At 51.5% G+C, this 15,052-nt stretch overlaps 1 long non-coding RNA gene across 1 annotated transcript; it reads left to right on the top strand.

Moving 5' to 3' along the window:
* The first annotated feature begins 9,372 nt into the window (after positions 1-9,372).
* Positions 9,373-13,947, top strand: LOC134472722 (uncharacterized). The gene is made up of 2 exons (XR_010042649.1): positions 9,373-10,635; positions 13,771-13,947. It is a non-coding gene; the product is annotated as an uncharacterized LOC134472722 (long non-coding RNA).
* Positions 13,948-15,052: the final 1,105 nt, after the last annotated feature.

Below are 15,052 nucleotides of genomic sequence, written 5' to 3'. Positions count from 1 at the left end.
CTGTATGTATGCCCCCCCCACATCGTTTCCAGCAGAGAAAGCCAGGCCCCAGTGGTCATGGATTTCTCTCTACGTTCTTAGAATAAAGGTGATTTTGACTTTATATTCTCTCTTTGACTGCTGCGAAAATCCTATCAATTTCCACTAAGTTGTGTCCCCTGGCTGGGTGATAGGGTATAGGATTCACAGGAAAACTACCCAAAGTGACATCCCAGCAGTCTGAACCACTTCCCCTCAGTGTGACCCCAGCACCCCCTGCCACACTCTCCCCTGGGGTCATTGAGTGCCCACCCACAGGGAGGAAGGAAGGGGGGGCTAGCAGGGAGCAGTGGAGCCCTGCAATATGGTCCCCATCCAACCGTGACAGAGCCCTGAGGCAATGTGGCCCAGGTGTCTGCAGAGGTCATTTACCTCTGGCTAAAAATAGACATGCTCCCCCCCACCCCCGCAGGTGGGTGACGGGCAGGGCCACCATCTTTGGAGGGAGGGATCGTGGTGCCCCCCCTCCCCGCCAGTGGCGTTCCCTAGGTGCTCAGAAGCAGGAAACGGTCGGTGATCCACTTGTGGCACGGGTTTCACAACACTTCCTGGGCCAGCACTTTCCCATTACTCCCTTCCCCCAAACCCATAAAGGTCAGAGCCTAGGGGTCTCTGCCTGCCCCACAAGGAGAGGAACCCGCCTGTGTGCTCCTGCGTGCCTGTGTACACCACCCACACCTCCCAGCGTGAGGGACCACACAGTGTGGGGATAGGAAGCGGCCGCCCTGGCTTCTGACCCCCCACGCGGTGGGACCTGGGGGGGCGCGGCTGCTGCTCTGCCCGCTGGGCTATCCAAAGTGTCTCCTTCCCCGACCCCACGCTCAGTAGGAAGCAAGCACAGCCCCGGCTTCCCGGATTCTTCTCCAGGGGCTACGGAAGCTGAGGAGTGAGGCAAATATTCGGAGAATTCCGCCCCGCCTCAGGAAACTGTCTGAGCAGATGATGAAAAGGGAAGCAGCGGATCTGAGCCCCAGGGGCCGTGCTTTCTGGCCTGGGCTCTGCCACTCCTTGCTGTGTGACCTTAAGCAAGTGAATTCTCCTCTCTGGTCTGTAGTGTATCCTTTGTTGCCTTATTTATTTAGTCAACAAATATGTATTGAGTGTATCCTGGGCCGGGTACCCATACATATGCTGGATGCAGAAAAATAACAAATATAGGGGCTTAGAAATGCTCAGGAAGCCTGGACACCTCCCCCCACCCCCCATGAAAGCTGGAGCGATTGCTTCATCCCTTGACTCTAGTCTGATTCAGTAACTTGCTTTGACTAATACTGCAAAAATGACACTTGACTTTTCCGACTGCCTTTCGTAATCCAGCTGTCACAGGAGGCCTGAACTCGACCACCCCACTGAAGAGGCCACAGGTGGCAGAGAGCTTTTGTGCCTGAATTACAGCATCAGCCAATGGCCAATCAAGTTAGACCAGGTGGAGCTAACCCCAACCAGCCAGCTCACCAGCCAAGATTGTTAGAAGGGATGCCAGCCTCCAAGAGGCTGAGGCAGAAGGATCCCAAGTTCAAACTCAGTTTAGACAACTTATCAAGACTCTGTCTCGAAATAAAAAAGGGCCGGGAATGTAGCTCAGTGGGAAGAGCCTGGGTTCAATCCCTAGTAGATTGCTGAATGAGTTCAGCCAGTGCCACTCAGAGCAGAGACAAGCCGCCCAGCCGAGCTTCAACTGTACTGTCAAATCATCAACCCACAGAACGCTGAACAATTACATTGCTCTAATTTTTTAAAAAACTACAACATTCTGGCCAGGTGTGGTGGTGCATGCTTATAATTTCAGTACTGAGGCCAGAGAATTGCACAGTTCGAGGCCAGCCTGGGCTACATAGTGAGACACTGTCTCCAAAGAAAATGAAGGTTTATTGACCACTTCCTCAGTGCCAGAGACGATGTTGGATGTCACATATAATAAAATCTCACATCTTCCTCACATCAGCCATGTGAAACAGATCCTCTGGTTTCCGCTTTAGAAATGAGCAGATGCGGGCTCGGCAACTTGCCTAAGATCAAAGAACAGGCGAGTAGGGGACTGGAATTTGGGGCTGAGCAGTCCAAGCTTTGAATCCAGCAGCCCATCTGCAACCAGAGCCCCAGTGCTTGCCCTCTTCAAGTTTACAAGCAGGCTGGAAACAAGAGCTAGAGAGGCACAGAAATACAGACCCTGCGGGGTGATGAGGGCTGGAGGTCACAGGGGCTCAGAGGGTGCTAGGGTGGGAGGGGCAGGTGGGAGGCTGAGAGGCTGGGCAAAGGCTCACCCCAAGTCTGCTTCCAGCTTCAGTCAGGTACGAGGCACCTGGCAGGCAAGTGTGCCTTGCAGATTCCAGGCTAGGTGTGGTGGTGGTACCTGGCTGGATCACAACACTTGGGAGGCTGAGGCAGGGTAAGAGTCTCTCTGAAAAAAACTGAGGAAGAAGGAAGAGGAGGAGGGGGAACGAGGAAAAGGAGGAGAAGAGGAAGAAAATGAGGAGGAAGGGGGGAGAGGAGAAGGAGAAGGAGGAAGAAGAAATGCAAATTCCTCAGTCCTCAGCAAATTCCTAATCCCCCCAGAGAGTCTGATTTCCATGAGGCCCTCTGGGTGTCCTGGATCCCCTGGATGCCTGGATACCCCCCCCCCCAATGCTCTGATGTGACGGGTCATCCAGCCCCTGCTCAGGACTCTGATCCCTGACTCAACTGCTCTAGCTGAGACTCCCCACAGTCTCCTCCCAGAGCTGTCCCAGGGCCCCCAATGTTTTCCCAAGTCCCCTGTGTTTTTATGTGTTTTAAACAAGTGTTGCTCTGATTCTGCCCAGCCTCGGGATGATAACAGTGTTCCTGTTACTGCAGGAGAAAAGGGTCTCCACCGACAAAGATCTGCCTTCCTGCAAGGTCGCCTGACTCTGGCGCCTGCTCTCTGATGGCACTGAGGTATGGCCTATCAGGAGAGGCCCGCTAGGCTTCCTGCTCTTCTTCCAAGTAAGTCGGGAGGGCAGCGCGGCTGGCTCCTGGGCTGCTCCACTGGGGCTAAGGAAAGAACCGACTCTTGGCCAGTGACCCCGAATGAAAGAGGAGATGAGTGCAGATCCCTGAGTCGGCTGCCGCGAGCCCTGTTCTAAAGAGGTGCAGTCAGAGCACTGGGGATGCCTGGGAATTTGGGTTCTCATCAAAGGAATCTGCATTCCTCTTCTTAGGGACAGACAGGGCAGGCTGCTAAGGGCAGCAAGATAGGAGGATCCTACTCGAGCGACTGGTACAGAACCCAGCCACTGTGGCCGTCCCTGAAGGCCCCAGGAGCTGAGCGGTCACCGGGTCACCTCTGCCTATACAGAAGGGACCCTTCCGACCAGCCGTGGGAACAGCGCAGGTGGCACCCAGGACGGAGGAGCGGCTGGCCACCGGAAGGGCCAGGCCTGACCAGGGAGGCAAGAATGCAGAGCATGAGGCTCTGACTCAGCTGCGGGCCTCGAGGGCCTCTCAGGAAGGAGAAGGGCTTGTTTGGGCTGGGCGTGTGGCTGGCTGTAGCCTGGCAGCGGGCGTGGTGAGCAGAGGGCTCTGGGAGGCTTCTCTGAGAGGGGACAGATCATCCCAGGAAAGGGGCCAGTTTAACAGAGCAGACCTGCAGCTGGACCTGTGGTCTTGGGGAACTCCAGCAAAGAGGCAGGACCATTGACGGAAAGGCAGGCCTGAGTGACACCCATGTGGGCACTTTTTCCAGCAGCAAAAAAACTCTCGTAGTCCAGTCACATGGGCCCAATGGTGGGGCCAGGTGTGTATTTTGTAAGTTGATTTGTGGGTGATGGGACTCTGAGGAGAGCAGGAGAGCGTCTGATGGGGAAGTAAGGTTGGGGTAGGGAGCAAAGCAAGATCCAAGTGTGACTCTGTGTTGCTGGAATTTTGGTTGAAAGTGAAGCAAAACCTTTGTTTAACTAATTTCAAAAATGAAATTAATTGACTTTAGATCTTAAATCCCAGGGGTGTGACTAATTTCAGACAGGACTTGATCAGGAGCATAAAATGATGTCACCAAGACCTAATGTTCCTTGTTGTCTCTTGGTTCAACTCATCTCCAAGTAAATAGCTCTATCCCAGCCTGGTTCCAGCCCCCATGGTGTCAAGACGGCTGCAGAAGCTCCAGGCTCACACTTTTTTCTGAGGACAAAGGACCAGTTCATTTCTCTGACAGCCTAAACTGAGTTTCATTGGCCCTGACTGGCCTGAATTTGGCCAGGTATCCTAACCAAGGATTGTGGGCAGGAGAAGGGAGTATATTGACTGACAGTGTCATAACCTTCCCCACTCAATCTGACTTTGTGGGGCAGGGCTGTGAACCGGGAGTTTGCTGGCAGTGGTGATTTCGGCCATAGCCATGTTGGTGGCTTGAGGTGTCACCTAAGCAGACAATGGAGAGAGACAAGGTCCTTGCCTCAGCTGCTCTGAGCAAGGAGTCAGAGGAAAGGGATGCTAGCAGGCGGGGCCCCTAAGCCCCCCACACTCTGGGGGACCCAGGGATGTCCAAGGTATCTGGGGAAGGGGAAGAGTGGGGAGCCTACCAGGTCTCTGCAAAAGGAGCAGCACCCACACTGTTTGGGGAACTTTACTGGCAGGGAAGGGAAGAACCTCTCCCTGAGGGCCATGAGTGCGGATTCCGGGTGAGCCAGCCCCTTCTTGGCTTCAGTGTACTCCTCTCTGTAGGCAGGAGCCTTTCCTGCCCTGGAGCTGCATGGACAGTGCCCTGGGGAGAGGCTGAAGCACCACCCTGGGCCAGGCCTGTTGGTCTGTAAGGCCTCAAGCCCACACATAAGACCAGGACCAGTGACCCAGAGGCGCTGGCAGTTTCAGAAAAGCCCGGATGTGCCCTGTGGCATTGGTGTCTCGCAGGTCCTGAGGTGGCTGTCAGCCAGGGAGTAGGGAGTCTGAGGAAGCCCCTCAGGCTGGCCTTGGCCTTTCAGGTCACACTGGTCACACATAAGTAGCAGCAGGAAGGCCAAAAGGAGAAGAAGCACCCAGCAATCACAGCCTATCCGCAGCCTCTGCAGAACAGCCTCCTCCTGCAGGTCACACCAATCAGAGGACAGGGACAGGGGCAGCGGGGTCCTCCTCCTCCACACTGGGGTGTTTCCCCAGCGTCCAGCCGCACTTCCTGCTGACCTTTCTCCCAGAGCCACATTGCAGGGCCCATAGGGCAAGCACAGTGTGTTTCGAGAATGAGCCAGGCCTCCTCAGAATCATCTGCTCCCCAAATCCCGAGTTTCCCCTCCTGCAGGGTCTGATCTGTCCAACCGCATCTCCAACAGCTGGCTGGGGGAGGCCATGCTTGGCCTCTTAGTACACCTGTGACTGCATGGGTCCTGGATGGAGATGGTCCTTTCCTTGTTGACCAGCAGCTGGACCTTCCTCTCACGGAGATGGCCCGCATCCCTGCCAGCACGGGGCCTCTCTGCAGGGACCGGTGTGGTGGGGGGGAAAGCAAGGTTTGGAGTGAGCCTGACAGTCACAGCTCCTGTGCTGCTGGCCCTGACTGGGAACAGGGTACTTCCATGTGCTTATCAGGAAACAATGGAAGATCTACAGGTTCTGAGAGAACCAGAGATAAAAAAAGGCCAACCTCCTGACCCGTAAGCCTCTCCACACCGCATCCACTTCCTATTCCACTTCGGGCTCCAGTATAGACATCAGCTCGTTCATCTAGAGCGATCTCGGGCAAAGAACTGACACTGACTGTGCTTCTCCAGCTCCACAGACCTGGGAGGCTGACACCACTAAGCTCGTTTGATTGAAAAGGCCACTATGACTCACGCGGGGACAAGAGTCAGGAGGCAGCTGGGGTGCAGAGCCAGCCATTGATGCTGGGTCTCCTTGGACTGCTTCTCTGCTTGGAATGTTCCTGTTCTCCTCCTCCCGGATTCCATCAATTATTCAGGGTCTCTTTCCTTCCATGGCCTCCAGAACACCTTCTGCATCAGGGAGGACACTTTTTTTTTTTGGAGACAGGGTCTCACTATGTAGCTCAGAGTAGTCTTGAACTCACAGTGATCCTCTGCAGCCTCCCAAGGGCTGGGGTGACAGGTGTGCATCATTATACTTGGTAAAGAGGGCATTTTTGATTGCAGGTGACAGATAGCTTCATCCCAGGCAGTCATGGCAGTACCTGCTTTAATCTCTGCACTCGGGAGGCAGAGCAGGAGTGTAATGTCAGCCTGGATTATGTAGCAAAATCCACTTTACAAAGAAACAACCTCCATCCCAAACAGGCTTAAGGAAAAAAAAAATGAAACTTTTTGGGTCAAATAGCCACCAAACCAGATGCTTTTATTCTAAATAAGGTTGGATGTGACACTCAAAAAATGTCATAAGTATTTTTCTTCTTTCTAAGCGTTGCTTCTGTCTTCTCTTATGAATGCTAAAGTTTATCTGCATCAAAAAAGTGCAATGACTCCAGCTCCAGTGTCCAGGGAGATGGACTCTGTGGATTAGTGGTCATGAGAGTGGGGTTCCTGGTCTGACCTTAGCAACTTTATAAGAGGAAGGAACTGGAGCAGGCAAGCTTGCACTCTCTCATCACTGGTGGCCTCTACCATGCCAGATGCTAAGCATATGTTGGTGCCATGTTCTTAGACTTCCCAGCCCCCAAGACCCTGAGCCAAATATACTGCTGTTCTTTATAAATCAGCTGGTCTCAGGTTGTTTGTGATAGCAACTGAAACAGACTAAAACAGGAGTCATCAGGTCCAAACCCAATATTCTAAGGAGGAAGTTGAAGCACAGAGTAGTGAAATGACCTGTCTAAGGGCTCACAAGCTATTGCTGCTGCCCTGGAAAGCTCTTAAGTGGGGCTGAAGGTGGTGGGAAAGACATAGAAATTATCCCATGTCTCAGGGTATCTTCCTCAGTTCCCCAGAAGAGGAAACTAGATGGAGAGTCCCAGAGGTGACTTCCACCTTGAACCTGGTTGCCATTAACCAAAGTCTGAAGACCAGGCTCTCACCTGGAATTTCTTCCTTCCGTGGCAAAGGTGGTGGAACCATCCAGTGCATTGATTTCTTCATTCCCTGGAGGCTGTGCAGCCACAGCTTAGGCACATGGTCCAGACGTCCTTGTGCCACATGCTGGAATTCCCTCCCTGGACCCCTGTAGACCAATCCCTCTCCTCCATCCTCTCTGACCTGCTCTTTCTGGAGATACAACAAATATAGCTTGTTGGCCCGCATGCTCTTAGCTACAATATCTCAGCCATTGCTCTGCTCAGAGGTTGTGCCCAGGTGGCCTCATGCAGAGCCTGGGTGTTCCCAAAGCATTTCAGTCACACAGTCCTGACAGTCCTTTGGATCGGGCTATTTTAGAAGATTCATACATTCATTCAGCCATGCATGCAGAGTTCATTGATTATGTGTCAGTGCCTTAGTTACTTTTCTCATTGCTGAGACAAAATACTCAACACTCACAAGTTAAGGGAGGAAAAGTTCATTTAGTTTACCGTTAGTAAAGTTTCAGTTTATAATTGGCTGCCCCTGAGGCACGGTGGCACATGGCAGAGGGCGACAGTTCCTGGCAGTGGAAGACAGCAAAAGCAAGCAAGGCAAGTGTGAGACAAGCCTCTTTTCGTCCGTTATATTGTATCCAATCTATGGAAATTAGAGTGGTGCCAATCTGATCCAATCAATGGACTGAGTCAGCAATCACTCACCCTTAATTCTGGTATCTTTAATCTTAGCATTGTACTACAAATCAATGATAGATTGAGGTACCTCTGAAAATCTGCCCCTCCCTCGTGACTGCATGAGGCTTTGTGGGGACATCTAAGCAGAAACCATAATAGTCAGGCTCCAGACACAAAGTGATGAACAAGATTTTTTGGGGGGGTGGGCTGGGGGTTTTGCTCAGCTGCATAAGCACCTGGAAAGTGTGAGGTCCTGAGTTCGATCCCCGGTACCAAAAAAAAAAAAAAAAAAAAGATTTTTTTGGAGAATTGTCACCAGGGAAGCAATGACATCAGACATTCAGCTTATAAAGACTTCACCTAGGGGAAGGACAAAAAAGGGGGACTTCTGGACACCTGGCTACTAGTGAGCGGACTGCCACTGCAATCCAGGCAGTAGGCTGGATGACCAGAATAGCATGCTAGTCATAGGACTGGAGAGAAGGAAGCAGATTTGAGGAGGCTTTGTTGGTGGCTTAAGGCAGCACAGGGTACTGTTGAAGAGCTTGACTCCTCCAGTAAGTTTCCTTGTCTGTGAAATGGTGATATCTCAAACTACAATATCAGATATAAATTCAGGGGACCAAGTATTATGGATAATATCTAGATGGCCCCCTCCAAAGCCTCATGCACTCACAGGTGGGGCTTTTCAGAGTTGGCTGGATCTAGAGTGTGAGATACTGAGACTTAAGGGTGTATGGTATTAGATTGGCTCACTGGTTGGAATTAGCATACTTCTGGGTGTCACCACCCAAAAGGCTGGTAGCCAGAATAGGATAAAAGAGAAAGGCAGGCTGGTTACTTGCTGCTGCTGTTTGCTGTGCTGTTGCCTCCTGTGTGCTCTGCCATGGACCGCTTCTTCTCTGTGGTGCCCCTCTGCCATGCAGTACTGCCTTGAAGTCAGCCAACTATGTACAAACTGTGAGCCAAAAATAAAACTTCCCCTTTAACTTTGGGTCTCATATATTTTCTCTCAGCAATGAAAAAAAGTAACTAAGACACCAAGTAAGAAGGCTTTCCAGCTTTGTGACAACCAGGTGATGTTTATAAGGTAGGAGACGCAGGAGGAGCAGGTGGCTGTGGGGAACAAAATGCACCCTTTCCTCTGGGGATTCTTGAGTTGGCACCTTCAGAGGCATCTAGCTGGAGCTGCTCCCCAGGCAGTTTGGTGCTGGATCCCAGGCGCTAGAGAAAAATCCATGCTGCAGTTTTGTTTCATCCTGATTTTACACTGACTTATATCTTTAGCATGTTAGCCTGTGTGGCTCACAGCTGCATACTTGGCTCATGGGCAGTGATGGAGCGGGAATCCGTGCCCTGTCTCCTCTGTCCTCGGTATCCTCTGACCCAACTTCTCTAAGCCATAGCCTCTCCTCTAAGAGCGCAGAACTTCCACCTTTTAGCCTCTGTGCTGAGCCTCTGCGAGCTCCTGACTCATCAGGAGAGCGGCTGCTATTGGTGGAGAACCCAGAGAGGCTTCAGGAAGCTAACTGAGCTGTCCAGAGCCACAGACTATATCTGACTCCCAAGCTGATCCTCTTGAGGCTTACGTTCTAGTGCAGTGCAATCCGACAGACCTGTCTGTGACAATGGAAGTGTGCCCTGCCCAGGGGAGCACCCTAGCTCACTGGGTGAAAAGCAGCTAATTTTATTCAGTTTTAATGAATTTAAATGCAATAGCCTCTTGCGGGTAGTGGTGATCCTATTGGACAGCATAGGCCTGGAAGGCCAAGAGGAAAAGAACTGTTTTCCCTTAAACCTGGTTGCAGAAAGAGACAAGGATCATCTTGAGCAAAATACACCCCTCCTCCCCCACTCATAAACTCCTTAAAAAAAGATGTCCTGGCCCTCAAGGGTTAACTCAATATATCCTGCTGCCCATGGTATCCAAAGCTACCAGATGGGAGAGTTGGATGGTAGGGGAGGTGTGAAGTCCCCTGGTGGTTTCCAAGATGAGAAGAGGAAATGCCCTTTTGTAGCATCCTGGAATATCAGCCTCCAGGTTGACTGTCTCAAGCAGTGGGACTGTTGCCTGGGAGACAAGGGGTACAGAAGACCCCTGGGGCAGCTGACCTGCAGCAGGGCCCGCCTTTGAAGGACAGTGGTTAAAAGCAAAGCAAGGAAAGGACCAGCATAGGCTGGACTGGCATGGGGTAGGAGGCCAGGAGGTGCTGGCATGGCACCAGGTACGGAAGGGGCCAGGAGGAGCCTGCTGTGATCAGAAGGCTGAAGAGAGGAAGGGCGGCAGCAGCTGCTAGGGGGGAGCTGGGGAGCAGCACAGGACACAGAGTGGAAACACAAGCAAGCTGGGCAGAAGTGGTGCCTACAAATCCTTATTGACCAGGAGCTAAAAACCCACATTTTCAACTGACTGCTTTGGCCATGCCAAGTGTAATCCCACCAACCGATGAATAAGAGTAAATGAACAGAGGGGGAAGCAGCTTGTGACTGTGCAATCCCGGCACTCACCTCCCCTCTGTACCCTCTGTGGCTGCCACAATGCCCTCCTTACCTCTGTTCCCCCAGCAGGACTCTTTTCTAATTACTTCTAGCCAGGCTTGCCAAGTGTGTTTCCCACTGAATTTCATTTCCGGACCTGTTGAATGCCAAATTAATTTTTAATCACCCTGGAGGTGTTGAGTTTAATTACCCAGATTGGAAGTAACAAGGAAAACAGGATGTTGAGGGTAACGTTTTGGGGGTGCTTCTCAGGAAGGGGACAAAGAGTTTCCAGGGTGCTGGGGGGAGGCAGGGAGTCTTGGCTTTCCAGCTACAGTGATGGTGTGTTTAAGGCCCTGCTCTGCAGAAGACAGGCTGGGAGCACGAGGAGCCAGGCCATGGGGTCCTTGGTGAAGCCCAAGCTTGTCACGAGAGTCTCATCCAAGGACAATAAAACTCAAGTAGACAACCAGGTATGTTGGTGCACACCTGGAATCTTAGCACTCCGGAGGCTGAGGCAGGAGGATTGGTGCACATTTGAGGCCATCTTGGGCTATATGGTGAGTTCAAGGCCAGCCTGAACTGCATAGTGAGAACCTGTCTCAAAAAAAAAAAAAAAAAAAAAAAAAAAGGGGAAGGGTGGAGGAGAAAACAGAGAGGAAGAGGAAGGAGAAGGAGGAGGAACAAAAGGAGGAGAAGGGAGGAGAAGGTGGAAAAGAAAGAGAAGAAAACAATGCGAGATTCCCTTCCTCATTTCTTCACCGGCTGAATGAAGCCAACTCACCAACTCATTCAAAACTGTCAGTCTCCTTCTGTACCACCATGTCCCCCAGATCCCAAAGCTGTAGCTCCTCTTCTGCAGCTTTCCTGTGGCTAGCTAGATGCAGACACAGTGGTCCCCGGGCCCTTCTCCTGTCCTGACAGTTTGGGTGATCTTCCCTCCCGCACACGGCCTCTGCTGCTGGCTCCATGGGTCACCCCATGCTCCTTACCAGAGACTGATGTAGGTGAGAGGTGCAAAACCGCCCTAGACAAGGAGCTGGGAGGAATGTGGGAGCATGTGTTCTGGGAGAGGGTTTTGTTTATTGGTTGGCTTGATTTTGGTTTTGGGTCTCAAAATGAGGCTCTTAAGAGATGCCCCCTTTTACTACCGGACACTGTTGGGTCCTGGTAGAAGAAACTGAGGCTGGGTCCATGGCAGTCATTCTTTCACCATGAGAACATTCACCTGAGAAGGCAGAGGAGCATTCAAAGATGGCTGACTGGGAAGAACATGGAAGCTGTTGGGTCTTGGGTTAACCACCCATGGAGCACCCAATCCGAGACCCTCTTACTAGTAAGATAATTTGATCTGTGTGGTTACAGCCATTTGGGGTAAGGTTTACATTTGGTTTGCTAAGGATATTCTTTTCCCCCTCTTCCCCACAGTGCTAGGACTCAAACCCAGGATCTTGTACATATTTGGCAAATGCTTTATCACTGAACTATGCCCCCAGCCCAAAGCAAGACATTTTAATTGAGAAAAAATGAGATCCCTGAATTTTCACATTCACTCCCGTTGCCTCAGTCCTCAATCCCTGACACCTCTGCCTCATACTGTCACAGCAAGGTGCTGGGCAGAGGCCATTAGCGTGGATTCAGTGATAAATTCTGGTAACTGCCTAGGTAATATACCCCATACCCCTCTACACCCGACCTTTGCTATAGAGCCCATCTCCTGTCTGGAAACAGGAATCAGAGGGTCATGAGCTCAGCAGGAAAGGCCAGGCAGGCTGTCTGGAATCCAGGGAGGACGAGAGGTCTACTTGGACACACACCTCGAGGTTGGACTATTCTAGCCTAGACCAGCGGGGCCTCCGGTCATCTCAGCTGGACTGAGAAAGGGTCAGCCACTCCCAGGAACTTGTCCAGTGGCTCCTGCCCCCTGACCCCAACCACTACACCTGATGTTGGCTGAGATGGTAGTCTGAGGTCTTCTGGCTATTGAGCTCTGGTAGTCAGCATTTGCCGGTGTCTGTCTGAGTTCCCCAGTGCCCCTGACTCCTTTATGGTTCTTAAAAGATAGTAGACAGACTAACGCTGGATGGTTGGGGGGATCCATAAGGGATGAGTGAATGGGGAAATACAGTTGTCAAGAGGCTTGTTTTCATACACTTGAGCTGACAGCAGCCCTGAGAACGCTCAGCCAGCTATCACTATGCTCAGATAGCAGAGGAGTAGGTGGAGGCTCTAGGAGGCTAACTGAAGAGGTAAGGCTGGAACTCAAACCCTCACACTGATCCAAGTTCCTGGGCACAAGCCAATCCCGCCTTACCTCCTTGGCCATCACCTCCAGGCTGTACCAAGTCCAACACATAGAGAGATGGGCAAAGAAGCTGCCATCGTCTTGGCAACGCACGACAGGCACTTTGATGATACGAGCCTTGGAAGCCACCAGGAGCAGTCTTCCAGCCTCATCTCCCACATCAGATCCCTGCTCTTGGGACTGCCAGAAACACGTCACCTCCTTAGCAGGTGCTCAGTACGTGTTTGTAAAGTGAACGAATCGATTGTATTGATGCAAATTCCTCCACGGAAAGTCATAGGCTGAAAAATCACAAGAAAGCAGGTAAAATTGTCGTCATGTCTCCCAGCTTTGTAATGCATTGGAATGTGTCTCTTGGTGGCAGAATAAGCCTCTTGTTCTGTATACCAGTCAGGGGTATTCATTGCCACTACCGTAAAGGCAGAGCTGACACCTTCGCTTGCTAATGGCCCCTCTATGCCAAGAATGTGATGCAAACCACCTCAAAACTCGATGGATGGGGTCACGTGTTAGCTGTTTTCCTTTTATGGCGAAGGAATCTGACATGATGGTGAGGAATTCGACAAAGGCCGCATGGCTGGCAGTGCCAGAGTCAGGTTCGAGCCCATGAATTTTGCCTCCATGGAAAAAGACAGAAAGGTGGCAGGGAAGACTCGTGGGGCGTAGGGCTGTGGCAGGAGCTTGGGGGACCAAAGTCTGTCTGGAATCTGCGTAGAGGACGATATGGTTAGAGCGCTGATGGGAAGGCAGGAACCAGGCACTGAAGCAGTGTGGGCGGGGCTTTGCGTGTGCCAAGGGGTGTGATTTGGTGGGAGTTTTCTTGTCCTGTGCCTGGCTCATCCCTGTGTGCCCACTCAGTTAACATGACTGGGGGGGGGTGCAGGCAGCGGGGGGGGGGGCAGGCTGGTCCTGTGTGACTGTGATATCCATGGAGACACTGGAAAGATTACGTGCCCTTTCTAGCCAGTGGGGCCTCTGCCAGGCTGCCAGTTGCAGTAAACAGGTCCCTGAAAGGTTCTTGCCCTAGTGTAGATTTTTTTTTTTTTTTTTTTTTTTTTGTCTTTTTGAGACAGGGTCTCGCTATGCAGTTCAGGCTGTCCTTGGGCTCACTTTGTAGCCCAGGCTGGTCTCGAACTTGCAAAGATCCTCCTGCCTCAGCCTTCAGAGAGCTAGGATTACAGGAGTGCACCACCACACCTGGGTGCCCTAGTATAGATTACTATACATTATGGTAGTGGTCTAACATGGCAGAAGGCCAAAGCAAAAACACCCTGACAACCACTTCCTCCTTTTTCCCCTTCAGCCCTGATTACAATTTCCTTTCCTGCGTGTGAAGAGAATTCCAGTCAGTTCCTCGCAAGTCATCAGTGCCTGCGCCATGCACCGCTTCTGACATCTGTATCCGGTTGGAGGAGAAAGCCAGACCCCCACAGGTTGTGGGCTCCTCTCCACGTCCTCAATAAAGGCCACTTTCTCTTTCCTTTTGCTTCTCTATTGTGCCAAAAAAACCCTAACAGTCCCAAAATGTCATGCAGGCCAGAGGGAAGCTGGCAGAGGAGAGGGGCTCTGGGTGACCCTGGTTCTCCTACCAGTCCAGGGTTCATCCTGGACCCCAAATCCTGGGCTTCCTAGAGCTCCTGCATGAGGCTCAACCTCAGCCATGGCAGGAAACCATTTTCTGATTGGAAAAGGTCATGGTTAGCACCTTCTGACCTCTTTTTGCTGAAGTTTCCATGAACTCCATTGCCCCGGGCTGGTCCAGAGGTGCAGCTGCTCCACCCTGGGCCGTGGCTCCTGCTGCCAGAGCATGGATCCTGTGAGGGGACTTCTGAGGGGTGTGCATGGGCGAAGCCACCTGCACTCTACTAATTGGTATCTACTTTAATCCTGGGCCGGTCCAATGGCTGACTAGGAATAGGAGCTAAATAAAGGTTTGTGGCCTGAGTGACTAAATAGGCCCAGAATTCCCAGGCCAGAGGAAAAAGCCCAGGTGGCACATCCCAACCTGCAAACAACTTACAGTTTCATTCCCAATTAAGTGTTAAATTGTATGACTCTTGGACTTTCAAACCAGAGCTGGAACAAGAACAAAGGTCCTGACTGAGTGGCCTACACAGTTCTGAAAGCTGAAATCAAGGTGGCCGTGCTGGGAACTCTGTCCAGATCTTTCATTGTGAGCTTCTGGTGTGGTGCCAGCAGATTTTTCTATATTTGGCTTCTATTGCTGAAAATAACTATTAAGGGGATGCTTATATCACCCTAACCTCTCTGCCTTCCTCTTTGCACACTGAAGTGTGTTTGTGTTTGTGTGTGTGTGTGTGTGTGTGTGTGTGTGTGTGTCTATATTTCTCTTCTTTTAAGAATATCAGTCTATTGGGTCAGGGACCCACTGTACCCATTTTGACTACTAATCACATCTGCCAAGGCCCAATGTCCAAATAAGGTCACGCTCTGAGTTCTGGGGGCCAACAATTCCACCCAGAACAGTGGGGAACCAGCTTTCCCTCCAGGACCCCATCCTATATTGGAATCACCTGAGTGATTGTTCTCTTGTGCCAGCCCATAGGTGACCAGGAAGTCTCCCT

This window comes from Cavia porcellus, unplaced genomic scaffold (assembly GCF_034190915.1).
Source record: "Cavia porcellus strain 051 isolate PalLab524CR breed Dunkin Hartley unplaced genomic scaffold, mCavPor4.1 scaffold_2, whole genome shotgun sequence".
NCBI lineage: Eukaryota > Metazoa > Chordata > Mammalia > Rodentia > Caviidae > Cavia > Cavia porcellus.
The sequence above is the reverse complement of the archived record's forward strand: the minus strand, read 5'-3'. Positions and strand labels throughout refer to the sequence as shown.